Source organism: Chrysemys picta, chromosome 11 (assembly GCF_011386835.1).
Source record: "Chrysemys picta bellii isolate R12L10 chromosome 11, ASM1138683v2, whole genome shotgun sequence".
NCBI lineage: Eukaryota > Metazoa > Chordata > Testudines > Emydidae > Chrysemys > Chrysemys picta.
In genome coordinates this window covers 27,682,148-27,695,403 of record NC_088801.1, presented here as the reverse complement: position 1 = coordinate 27,695,403, position 13,256 = coordinate 27,682,148, and the positions used below count along the sequence as shown (strand labels likewise).

Genomic DNA, 13,256 nt, shown 5'->3' with positions numbered 1-13,256 from the left:
TGATGCAGCAATGTAAAAGGATGTATAGTTATGATGTGATATGAGAAAAGAGTTGACCGCACAAATTCTCAGGAGTAGCAACCCCTTCTATATTCTCTTTGTATAGGAAAGAGATGTTGTTTGGTGGATAAAATGGGTCTGGGAGACAAGACGGCTGTGCTTTCTTCCTTGTTTTGACTTCCTGGGTGGCCTCCTGTCTCTTAGTTTATCCATATCTGAAATGGGCATACTCGCCTATATCACAGAGGTGTCCAGTGGCTTAATTCATTTTGTCAAAATGCTTTGATCAAGATCCTTGGATAAAAGCTGCTACATAAGTGCAAAATATTATTGTAATGCTAGCGCTTGGGTTCTTCAGTAAAAACTGCTTGTCTGCCAGTCACTCATGTTCAATACAGTGTGTGCTCATCTGAAACTCAGTGAAAAGTAGGGTTTCATTTTCCCTTCCTGAAAGTTCTCGTGTTCTCTCCCTCAGAACATGATCTTTCCCTTAACTTAATGTAGTGAACAAAAAAAGGAAAGTTAAACTTTGTTAAAATGGTTCCAGCTGTCCCTGCATGGTGCCTGTCTCACAGCTTTATAAAGAACAAGAGATCACCACATATCCTTTCTTCTCAGTATTCTTTGAAGGATCTTTGGAGGCCTCAAGACACTGGCAGTTGTAACAAATGAGGTCTTTATTTCTTCTTCCTTGCCCTCTGGGTCTCGAGAGATTTCTTTCACATCTCACTCGATAACACCCTCTCTTGCCTAGCGAAGTTAGATTTCTCCTAGCTTCCTTTATTCTTTTAACTTCTGTATTTTTTTTTTTTTTTGCAAGCAGCTCTTGGCTTTTTTTGGACAGTGTTTGATGCCATTTTTTCCCTCCTCCACTTGCTGTGCTCCCGTGGATCTGCTGCTCACTCAAAGTACCGTGCTTTTTATTTTTTAAGAACAAATGAGAGGCGACATTGTTAAAGATATTTGAGAATGTCTTTTATCAGCATTTCTAAAACTCAGCTCAATGCTTTCTTTTTTCACAAATGTTCCACTTTCCCAATTATCCATTTTTGCTCAGCTTCTTTAATTCAGAAGGTACCAATGCACCTAATGGATGAATTCCTGGCAAGCAAATGCATATATCTATATGTACTCAGAAAACTTTCCAGGCTGTTATATGTGTTTGCATTTCACAGATAAGGATAAGAAATATAGGAGTTAGGGGGACTTTACTCATGCCAACAGAAGGCATGAATATAGTTAAGTGATAACAAATTAAGGCTTTGCAGTATACACTGCCATAAATGGCTGCTGTGATAAAATACTGCAGGTGGGTCAATCATGTAATCAATTGCAGAAGCTGTTTCATTATTACACATCAAGTCATAATGTCAACAGGGCGGTTAAGGAATGTGCTGCCTGTTTCAGTGGCGCACAGCTAGTGGCGTGGCTGAGAGACATAACTGAGATCTGGGGTTTAATGGAGCTTTGGGCCTCACTTCCTTAGAAGTGCTGAGCACCCACAGTGGCCTATGAGGAAGATCTTCTCTTCTAGTTTCATTGTACTGGAAAGATGAGTGTTTAGTATTTCTATACAGATAGATGAACACCTTTTCAGATTGAATTAAACCATGAGATGTGAGATGTATCTAGAATGTGTGGCTCCCTGTAAGTATAAGAAATATATTCAGAAAAATAACAGTGAGTTTTCTTCTATAGAGAGAATGGTTTTGTATGTACAGCACATAGGGTGCCCAGATGTCCTGATTTTATAGGGACAGTCCCGATATTTGGGGCTTTGTCTTATCATAGGACTGGAAGGGACCTGGAGAGGTAATCTAGTCCAGTTCCCTGCACTCATGGCAGGAATAAGTATTCTAGACCATTCCTGACAGGTGTTTGTCTAACCTACTCTTAAAAATCTCCAATGATGGAGATTCTACAACCTTCCTAGGCAATTTATTCCAGTGCTTATCCACCCAGTTTTTCTTAATGTCCAACCTAAACCCCCCTTGCTGCAATTTAAGCCCATTGCTTCTTGTTCTATCCTCACAGGCTAAGAACAATTTTTTTCTCCCTCCTCCTTGTAACAACCTTTTATGTACTTGAAAACTGTTATCATGTCTCCACTCAGTCTTCTCTTCTCCAGACTAAACAAATCCAATTTTTTCAATCTTCCCACATGTTTTTTAGACCTTTAATCATTTTGGTTGCTCTTCTCTGGACTTTCTCCAATTTATCCACATCTTTCCTGAAATGTGGTGCCCAGAACTGGACACACTACTCCAGGTGAGGCCTAATCAGCATGGAATAGAGAGGAAGAATTACTTCTCGTGTCTTGCTTACAACACTTCCGCTAATACATCCCAGAATGCTGTTACTTTTTTTTTTTTTTTTTTTTTTTTTTTTTTTTTGCAACAGTGTTACACTGTTGACTCATATTTAGCTTGTGATCCACTATGACCTCCAGATCCCTTTCCACAGTACTCCTTCCTAGGCAGTCATTTCCCATTTTGTATGTGTGCAACTGATTGTTCCTTCCTAAATGAAGTACTTAGTATTTGTCCGTACTGAATTTCATCCTATTTACTTCAGATCATTTCTCCAGTTTGTTGCCGGCACAGAGGCCCGAGGACAGCAACAGCGGGGTTCGTTGCCCGGTGTGCTTTGCGCCAATAAACACACCAGGTGGAGAAGCAAACAAAATTTATTTGAGATCTCAAAGTGGTGCAAGGAGACAGGCAAGTCTCAGATCAAGCACACCAGCAAAAACAGTTTTCCTCTCTTTATACATTTTACAACTAAGCCCCCCATCTCTCTCCCTCTCTACCACCCCCCCTCTACCACCCCCCTTCTATCTCTCCCTCTACTCCCCCTCCCCTCTCTACCGAAGGCATGTTTATACATTTAAGCCATTAAATCATTCTAGGGCTATAAATCTAGCTTGTTAGTAACTTCTCTCTAAACTGTTACCTGGTCTTGTTTACCCTTAATTTATTACCTCTTCTCCAGCTAGAAACAAGCAAACCTCATCATTATCGCTTGGTACCTGGTATGAGGGAAGGGGGGTTTGTAATTGATAACTGGCTGTTTATGCATTCCATGCATCTAGCTTTCGAGGTCGATTAGAGTTAAACATGGAAGAACTTTGGTTCACTAGGCCTACTGGCATCAACAAGTTTGTCCAGATCATCTTGAATTTTAATCCTATCCTCCAAAGCAGTTGCAACCCCTTCCAGCATGGTATCGTCCGCAAGCTTTATAAGTGTACTCTCTATGCCACTATCTAAATCATAGGCGCCTATTACCCCGGACCTCTGTCCCAGTTTTTCACACTTGCTGTCTGGTCACCCTAACAACACAGGACTGGGAGCTAGGCTATGCATGGATCTTCCATAGGTGGATGGGAGGGGCCTAAAAACTCTTCCTCCCGCCCCTTCCCCACCCTGTTCCATCCAAACATCAATGAGGCATATGTTATCTGAAAGGAATAGGCAAGAAACTCCCGCCCTGTGGCTGGCCAGCAGTTGGTCAGGCACAGAGTGGAGTATGCCTATGGGATGGTGTATGATGTATAGTTTCCCTTCACCCCCCAGAGCTCTGAAAATGTTAGTCTCCTGAGACATATTCCCTTACAAAGCTATACCTGTGGTGATGCAGCTCTGCATAGCTACCAATGTAAGTTAATGCCTTCAAGGCACAATCTGGCCCAAAGTATTGTTGTCCAGTGATATAACAATGATATAGCATTGTAATAAGCATTAAAACAGAGGAGGGAAAATGTGTTAGTGTGTAAGGGAAATAGGAAATTACTGTCAAGAGCATGTGATATATATTATCTTAGCTGTTAGTTTTTAAAGGGTTAATATTTCTGTGGTTCTTGTATATTCCTCCTCCTGCAGGTTAAGACTCCAGTCATTCAAGTAGAGGAGATGGAAGAATAAGTACTTTGTGGTGGTGTTTGCCTCAGAAGTGAACATCTTTATCTTAGATGGCAGTAATGCAGTTTATGTCATCTCAACCATGTGATAGTGAAACTGTTGAGTGATCAAAGTATATCAGCATGTGTAGTTTAGCAGCAGAATGACAAGCTACAGGCAGGTTACATTGTCCAGCTCTAGGTAAGGAAATGTCAGAAACTGCCTCTTCTAGCTAAGGCTTGGTCTACACTACCCCCCCTAATTCGAACTAAGGTACGCAACTTCAGCTACGTGAATAACGTAGCTGAAGTTCGAAGTACCTTATTTCGAATTAGTTGAAACTTACCTTGGTCCACACTCGGCAGGCAGGCTCCCCCGTCGACTCCGCGGTACTCCTCTCGGCGAGCTGGAGTACCGCAGTCGACGGCGAGCACTTCCGGGTTCGACTTATCGCGTCCAGACTAGACGCGATAAGTCGAACCCAGAAGTTCGATTTCCAGCCGTCGAACTTGCCGGTAAGTGTAGCCAAGGCCTAAGAAGGATAATACTTGATGTTCCTTTGTTAGTGTAAGCAGATGGAATTGAAAGGTGTTTTATATTTACAAGGTTGTGACCACATACTGGGCTAAGTAAACTCAGAGTTAGGAGGCCAAAGGTGTTAGAGCAGGATACTGTTATTACAGAACTAACAGGAAGCACTGTCAACTTATTATCATGAAACTAATTGAGCTAAAAAATATTACTCATTTAGAATGAGCTCTCTTTACGGTGCTTAAAAGTAGGTTCTACTTGGTTACAGAAAGCTACCATATGCCTGCGAGTCAGTAACTGTATTACATCCCTGCACTCTGCAGAAACCATTCCATGATATCAATATTTATTATTCAAGCCTTTGGTGAAGCTACTGACAGCTGGAGGAATTACCAGCTGCACATGAAACTAAAGGTGTTTGTATGCCCGATTAATCATGAATGGCTGTATTCAATAGGAAGAAAATGTTTTCTGATTTTTGCACAGCGGAAGTCCCAAAAAATGAAAGCCATCTGATAGTTTGCATTGAATTCAGCCCTAAACGGCTCATAATATCCAGCCTTCTTTCCGTAATCTGTAAACTGGCCTAGAAATGAAATTTCAATTTCTTTCTGTGTGGAAGTTTAGTATTTCCTATCAGGGCTCTGATAACTAAAACAAAGCAGCTCTGTTAGTTTCTCTTTGTAGTTCTGTTGGAAATTATAGACAGAAAAGATTGAGAGGTATTAGGTTAGATTGTCAATTCTGAGGGGCAGAGACCATCTTTTTGGGCTGTGTTTGTACAGCACCTAGCACAGTGGGGTCCTGGTCCATGATTAGGGTTCCTAGGTGCTACAATAATATCAAGAATTAATAAATAATATCTAGTTCTCCCCAGGCAAAATTCCTCTCCAACTCATGCAGGATTGTACCATACTATATATTTTTTTAGTACTTTGATTTTTTTATTGGTGACATAACCAGCAATAAACAAAGGACTGGAGGAAACGTTGTGTCCATTTTATTGTGACTCTTACAAGGTCTGAACAGGAAGAACCCAAATCATACAGTCATCCCAGTTCACAGACTCCTGGACCAAAAATGGTACATTTTGGCACATTTAGCCTGGTATATTTACTTTTCTTCTCCTCCTTTCCTTATATTAAAGGACTGCACAAAAAAGTGGGGGAGAGGGGTTTGAACTTGTTCCTCCAACAAACCTCATTCTATTATTGACTGCAGCACTGGGATTCTCTTGCCTGTCCCTCTACCACATGATGTTTTCACTACAGGATCTTCTATGATACACAGAGTACATTTGGTGTCAGTTATCTCCTCCTTTTCCTTCTGCTTCAGACTGGATTAAGAGAGGGAGAATTTTAGTAAAACCTTCACTCTGGGCTCCTCCCTTCGTCTGTATAGTTAATTCAGGAGCAATGCCATAACTTCCTAACAAAACCAAGCCAATGATTGAGCATTTCATTACCAGCCCAAAATCTGAGCCATGAATCTCTTGGCGTAAACTCAAGCCAAGTTGCAAGTGAATTTAAGCCCATTTATGGCTTTAGATGGAAATCAGGCAAAATTCTCTTGTTTTGGGTGAGTTTTGCTCTGAGCTTCAAGGTCTGTTTGATTCATGAAAGGGAGTGAGAATGAACCCACATGAACTGAAACTGGGAGGAAAAACGGGTTTGTGTTTAGCCCTGCAAATCAAACCCTGTGAGTTTCAGCTAGGCTTTGCTAAGCCTTCCATTTACTCTTTAGACCAGCTTAAGGTATAGCATTGATGGGCTTCATAAGAAGTGTCTTTGAGATGCTGCCTAGCCAAAAGAGACTGAGAAGCTTTTCATGAGAGTCAGAGAGAAAAATTGCTTATTTATATCAACATAAGGTATTTGTAGTTAATCTTATGTACTCAAAAGAAATGTTTGCAGTTGGACTAGATGTGTTATGCATGCCGTTTCTTTTGTTTTAATATTATTTTTCTTATTCTCATCTCAATTCTTAATTAATTTTGGTTTTATTTCAACCCCTTGAGTCTGAGGCTTTTGTTTTGGGAATTTCAACCAGACAGTCCCAAAGAAATGAAACAACCCTTCTAACCCTAAGGAGAGAGAGTAAAGGGAGGATGTCTGCAGCCTGTCCCCACCCAGGATTCCCTGTAATAAAAAGTCTTGGACTAGGGAGTCCTCTCCCATTGGGTGTGTCACTATCAGGGTTTCGGTTGGAGGCATGCCTGTGAAATGTCTGTAGGTCACTGAAGATGAGAAATGGTATGTGTATTACAGTAGTGCATAAGAACCCCAATCAGAGATTGACGTCCCATTGAACTTGGCACAGTACAAGGGCTTAAGGCTTTCGGAAGCCACATCCAGTCCTTGTCTGGAAGAAAGCTCTTCATGGTATAGGGTATTTGAGAGTGAGGGGGAAGAACGGGGAAATGTGTGTGGAACCTTTGAGCACCGTGGGGGGCATTGAGGATGCTGCTGAGGGAGGGAGAGCATCCAAAGAAGGATTCTGCATAGCAAAAAGCTGGATGCCTGTGAGTTTTGTGGGCTTAGTTATAGAGACTGAGGGCTACTCAAGAACTGGAAGTCTCTCTGCATGACGCCAGTGGAACCCTGGGGTTTAGCAGCACCCAGTTTCGAGTACAAAGTCACATCTCTCCCCGTACATCTATAAATAAACCTGCTGACCTAAAAAATTGTCCTGAGGTGTCTGGAATCCACAGATCCTTTCTGCACTTTTCTAAGTTCTTCCTAAACACAGTGATTTCCACCCCCCCACCCCACCCCCACTTTTAACACAAAAACTGGTCATATGGCTGTTGGGGAAAGGGTCTGAGGACACAAGCCACCTGGACTTCTGAGGTGGTGCTATAGCAGTCAGATTTCACCCTAATAATACAGGGACCACTTCAGCTATGATTTTACGCCATTAACTTCAGTGTGTTTACAATGGGTGTGGATTCCTTCCCACATCCCAAAGGCAGAGCCTGAGCCCTAGGAGGGGAAAGAGGGATTCTGGCTGCTGCCAGATATGTAGTAGTGTACTGTGAATGGGTGGTTGGAGGAGCAGGCTGGGCTGAGCCTATACTTACTTCTGGATCTCAGACAGTCACTTAGGCCAGGTGCACTTCCCCCCATTCTCCTTCTCAGAGCCATGTGGGGCAGGAATGTTACCCCACCACCCTCCCCAAGGTGGATTTCTGGGAAGAGAAAAGAGGTCTCTTGTTGGTGTCAGAGATGTAGGTGGAGGATGACGAGGGTGAAGAACCTCCAGGGGGGTAGACTCATTCTCTACTTAGCCACTCCCTGGATATTGTCATTGCTACTATTCATTTGAAAGCTCTCTGGGACAAGGACTTTGTCTTCTTACATGCTATACAATGCACTGCATGTTCTGGCTGCTACCACAATACAAATAATAAATAGTAATTGTTTGGTGGTCTGTGTGGCATCACTCAGGCTGCATTTAATTGTTTGAAGCCACTATATTCAGCATCAAGGCACTGGGAACTGGGTCTGCCACAATTTATGGGGGCTGAAACTCAGCCATGAGAAGCTAGATGTTTGCTTGGATGTGGAATATTTAGGAGGGGTAGATTAAGGATTCTCTTCGGGGGAGGAACTCAGGGTAAGAGCAGGGAGAGAGTCAATGCAGGAGGGACTGATGATTTAAAAGTGTCCCAAATATTTTTTGGCTCTGACCTCTGACCATATTAAGACTCCAGCTGATCACACAGAATAATTAACTACCTGGAGATATATTGCCTACTACCTGAAACTTCTTTAGCCTGTTGGGGTTTCAGAGTTGAGCTCTCTTTTACCAGGGATCTTATTGCTAAGTCACTCCTGACAATAGCTACTTTCACGTTGGAGATTGTAAAAAAAAAAAAAAAAAAAAAGTTGGCTTCCCCCTTAAGCAGCATGTACACTTTATTAACGAGACGAGCAAATCAGCCCTAATATGGCGTACTACTGCAAGCACTGGAAACTGTGCCCCAGCATGTTTAACTGTTTTATGAAGTTACCAGGCAATCCATATGGAGCTATGCAAAATCAGCCCCATAGGATGTGATTGTCTAGGTATTAACCCCTGTATTTCTACATTCACTACACCACCATCTGCAGATTCTCAGCTCGGCTTCCATGTGCTCTGTTGATTTGTCATCTCTGTGACACGCACTGTACTCTGTTCTTACCCACTTTCCAATAAAGAAAACAAAAAATCACTTGACACTCCCCAGTCAGACAAAAAGCTCTCTCCCTTCCTTAGCTAACCTGAAAATCACTGTATGAGGTCTTCTGCTGCAGGCAGGGCCTCGGAAATGTATGGAGCAGAATGCTTCCTGGCTCTGCTACACGCAGCTTGCCTTTCCAAGGGACTGCATATTTTTTGGAGCAGTTCAGTGGAATGGTCATTCCATGCTCATTACATGGGAGATAATATCATTTGTGAGGGACAAGTGTTCAGATGTGTGTGATATTTGTGGCACTCTGAATTTGAAACAGTTTATTCTTGGTACCATTGTAATCTTTATTCTGTTCCATTTAGGAAGGGGGGAGCTAAAAGACGATATTATTCTCCTGTCTCCTATAAGAGGTCGGAAGGCTTGTTCCCATTGCTTATGGTGACCCAGTGATCTCCCCCATGCTCTATAAATAGACCAGGCCATAGAAACCCCGAAATCATTGGGGCCAGTGGAGGGAGTGCGAGCCAGCCAGAGGTGTGCATGTATGTTCAGCAGAGAGGCACTGATTATATACCCGTAACTGCAGAAACATTATTTAATTCATCATCCTTGGTATCACTTCAAATCCCAGTGTTTTTTGTCTGTCTTGAAAAGATGAACTATAACAATTGATCCAATACGGCTGTAGAGGAGAATAAAAGAGGGGGAAGGTAATTAATGAAAAGAAAAATGAGCTCACCCACAAAAGCAGGAAATTAAACTGCTATCAAATAGATATGAAATGAGCCATACAATCCAGGGGAGAATATAGCTCTCTGTTGAAACCTTTCAGATTGTTAAAACTGGAATGTTCTCAACAGCTATTGGTGCGTGTTTTATCTTCACAAAGATGTTGGGTGTCTCATAGGGTTGCCAATTTTAGTTGGACGTATTCCTGGAGGTTTTATCACATGCCATAATCTTTAATTAAAGATTAATTTTTAATTTCTGGAGGCTCCAGGACAATCCTGGAGAACTGGCAACCCTATATGGTCTCAAGGGGAGGTAGACAACAAAGTGATATGGCAGTTCCTATGGTAACTGCTCCTTGCATAGTGTATACCAGATTAATTCATAAATTATATACATTCTGGGTAATTTGTTGGCATTGACTCTCAAGGCTCCTTAACCCCAATAAGGCACCTTTAATTTATGTATTCTTTGCTTTGTATTTTGAAAGGCAAATATTCCCTTATTATCTGCACACAAGGCTCACTATAGAAGGAATAATTTTGAAACCTCCCTGCCATGTACAATTATGGATATGTGCTGTACACCTAGCTAGTTGATTCATTCAAAAATATCTGCCGGCTGACAGAGGCTATATAATATAAATTAAAACAAAAATTAGAGGGTCCTTCCATGCAGTGTCAGGGTCCGGAGAGAAAGAGAGCGAGAGACAATGGATTCAAGAGTTTGAACTTCTCTTTCCTCTGGACTAGCACTTTGTGTTGACATAATTTGGTTTTCACTCTGTGGTCATGTAGTCAGTTATTCTCTCCCACCCATGAGGGTGAAAAAACAAAACACACCCCCCACACACACACAAACAAACAAAAACTGGAATATTAAAAAAAAATTATTAGTATAGCTGTTCAGAACATTTTTGTCTAAATGAAATGTTTGTTGTATTTTCAGTTGAGTTTTGTTGGTAGGAGTGAGACAGGCTGTCCCACTCAAGAGCGTGGTGGGTAGGGAACAGGCCTGGGATGTGGCAGAGCCTGGTGGAAGTCATTGTTCTGCTTGATTCGGAATATGGGATTAAATCTGCTGTGTATCAGGTAGAGCAGGGACTTGAACGTGGGTTTCCCACATGACCAGCCAGTGCTCTAAGCACTAGCTTATAGAAAACACACGAACCCCTCCCCCCGAAATTTGACAAAATTTTGATTTTGTGAAAATATTATAAAGGTTTTGTGTTTGTTCCAATGAAGAATGAAAACAAATTTTGAAACCTTGAAAGTTGCTGCAAAACTGAATTGTCATCCTCCAGTCGTTTCTATTCATTAGTTCATATTGGGCCAAATTCTACTCTGAGATGCATGTAATCTGCTCCTGCCTGTGCCATGCCTTGATACCATGGTGATGGGCGTATTATAAATGGATAAGATAGGGTCAGGGTGCATTTTTCTGTGGCTCATTACTTTTACCAGAAGATACAGTACTAACAAGTAGGAGTTCACATCTCTTTCAAAATGTATTAAATTAAATAGGAAATAAGAATATTCACAGCTACAAAAGAAAGAGTAAAAACTTACATGTGATACCTTCCCTCATACTTCATAAACCAATAAATGGAATATACAATGAACATATTTCCATTCTTGATGGAGCAGGAGTGGAGCCATTTTCTACTCCTTGTATTCTATCAACACCACCACCAACAAAACCCCAATTATTTACTTTTATTAGCAGATACCAATAATCTCCTATTGTGAGGTTTTTACCCACGAAAGCTTATGCCCAAATAAATCTGTTAGTCTTTAAGGTGCCACCAGACTCCTTGTTGTTTGTGTAGATACAGACTAACACGGCTACCCCCTGATACTTGACACTAGCTGTCTAACCAATATATGTCCTTAAAATATTGGGTGAACAGCCTGTCTAACTAAGTTGTTATAATCATTTTGTTCCAAAACTTCATCACAATGTTTCTTTAAATCTCACAGCTTTGAATATTCCTTTGGGTATGTCTGATACTTACATCAGAGCATACCTGACTGAATGCTGCTGTACTTAAGTGGAGTTTATGATGAGAGTTCTGAGAATTACTGTTGATTTCTCCTCAGTCTCTACTTATTTTACTTGTCTAAGCTCACTGCCAAATACAGTTATGCTGTTAAATAGCTTCAGACACGAAAATATACTGAAATGACATCACCATAGAATAAATAGGATACTATTTATCATAGCAGTGAAGATCAGTTTTTAAAAGGCTTTTTTAATGTACTTGCATCTGAATTGGTTGAGTCATGAGTTAATTTAAAACTCTTCTAAAAATTGTGATGAGACAAAATAGTCATCCATTTGACAAAAATAGATTGTTAATGGCTTTCCTGGATGAGAAGATGATTTTTTTCAGTTTGCTACTGAAAATGTGATCACTTAGAAATGTGTTGCTGTACTTATTGGCCAACACTTCACTAAATATAGAAGATCCAGTTAATTAATGCTTCTCTCTTATAAAATTCTATAATATTTTACAGCAGTGGTCACAAACAGTGTGGTGTAGAGTTCCTATGGGGCTTTTGATTGTTACTGTACGATACTACATCCTATGGGGCTTTTGATTGTTACTGTACGGTACTAGATCTTCTGCATGGAGATCTGCATGGATAGACTTTTGTGCAGCCCCATTGACTTCGGTTTTATAATGGATGCAAGGATAGTTTTGTTTGTACGATTAGGGTCCTAGCATTGTGCTTTTCTGAACTCATAAATGTACAAAATATGTAAATATAAAAATGTGTTAATGGGGCTAAATTATGCCATTTACATATGGTCTTGTACCCTAAACTTTATATATTATGTGCTGATATTTAAAGTATTAATTGCCATTGCATTCGAGTTTGTAATTCAGAACCTCAAAAATTTGTAATTGTGCAAAGCTACCCACCGTGTGTCATAACAATGCAGAATCTCTAACTGAAATAAAATTAACCGCCGCTATTGCTGGGTGCTGATAAATTAAACTAAATACAAATTAATCGAATTCCAAACCAAATAGTATCTGATTCTGAATCACTGGAGTCAGTGGAAGATTGGGAATTTCATTGGGCACAGGATCAAGTGCAGAAAGAGGAAGGAAGTTTCGTAGCAAAGGCATTACTCACCTAAACAAGTATAAAAATAGACATTCTTCCTGTTTGGGAAATAGAACTGCCATGTGCATATCCTTGCCATGCGAGATTTACTTAGACTAGAGGATCAAATCCTAGAGCTTAGCATGCGTAGCATTTTGCAGGATCTGGCCACTACAAAAAAAAAATTAACATGCCTTTTTAACACCATTTTTAGAAATGAGGCACATCTTCATTCGAATTAAGAGTCATGCAAGTAGAATTGAGCTCTAATTTTGCTAGGCATCCGGGGTCTATTTTGGTTTTTAGATTAATAATATTTTCAAATACTTTGTACATTCTTTTGTCTTTCTTACAAAATCGGGCCCCTATCCTGCAATTGGATCCATGCAGGCATGAAGGTACATTTGTGCCAATCTAATTGCAGAATCAGGACCTCAGTGTCAAGTTGTTTGTTATAAAGGGGAGTGTAAAAAGACTACTGGTTTTAGATTGTGCCACCCATCCTGAATGGTGACTTGAACAAGACATCTTACTGTACAGTATATCCTATTTCTTCCCCTTGCAGACTGATGTATATCCCTTCTGGTTCATATATCATCCCTATCTCATGATATTGCATAGTATGCATTTGGATTTATGTGTTCCATTGTCAAATAACTTTTTAAATAGTATGTTCTGGCATTTGGCCACTTTTGCTTCTTGATTCACATACATTTGTGTTTAGGTATGATGCATAGAATAATTCTTTGTGTGAGTGCTGCTGGGTACTGAGTAAAGTATTTATATATCAGTAATATATTTACATAGAGA

The 13,256-nt window shown here is 40.6% G+C and overlaps 1 protein-coding gene across 12 annotated transcripts in view; it reads left to right on the top strand.

Moving 5' to 3' along the window:
* Positions 1–13,256, top strand: part of CACNB4 (calcium voltage-gated channel auxiliary subunit beta 4) — a 194,641-nt gene that overhangs the window by 125,747 nt on the left and 55,638 nt on the right. The window lies entirely within an intron of this gene.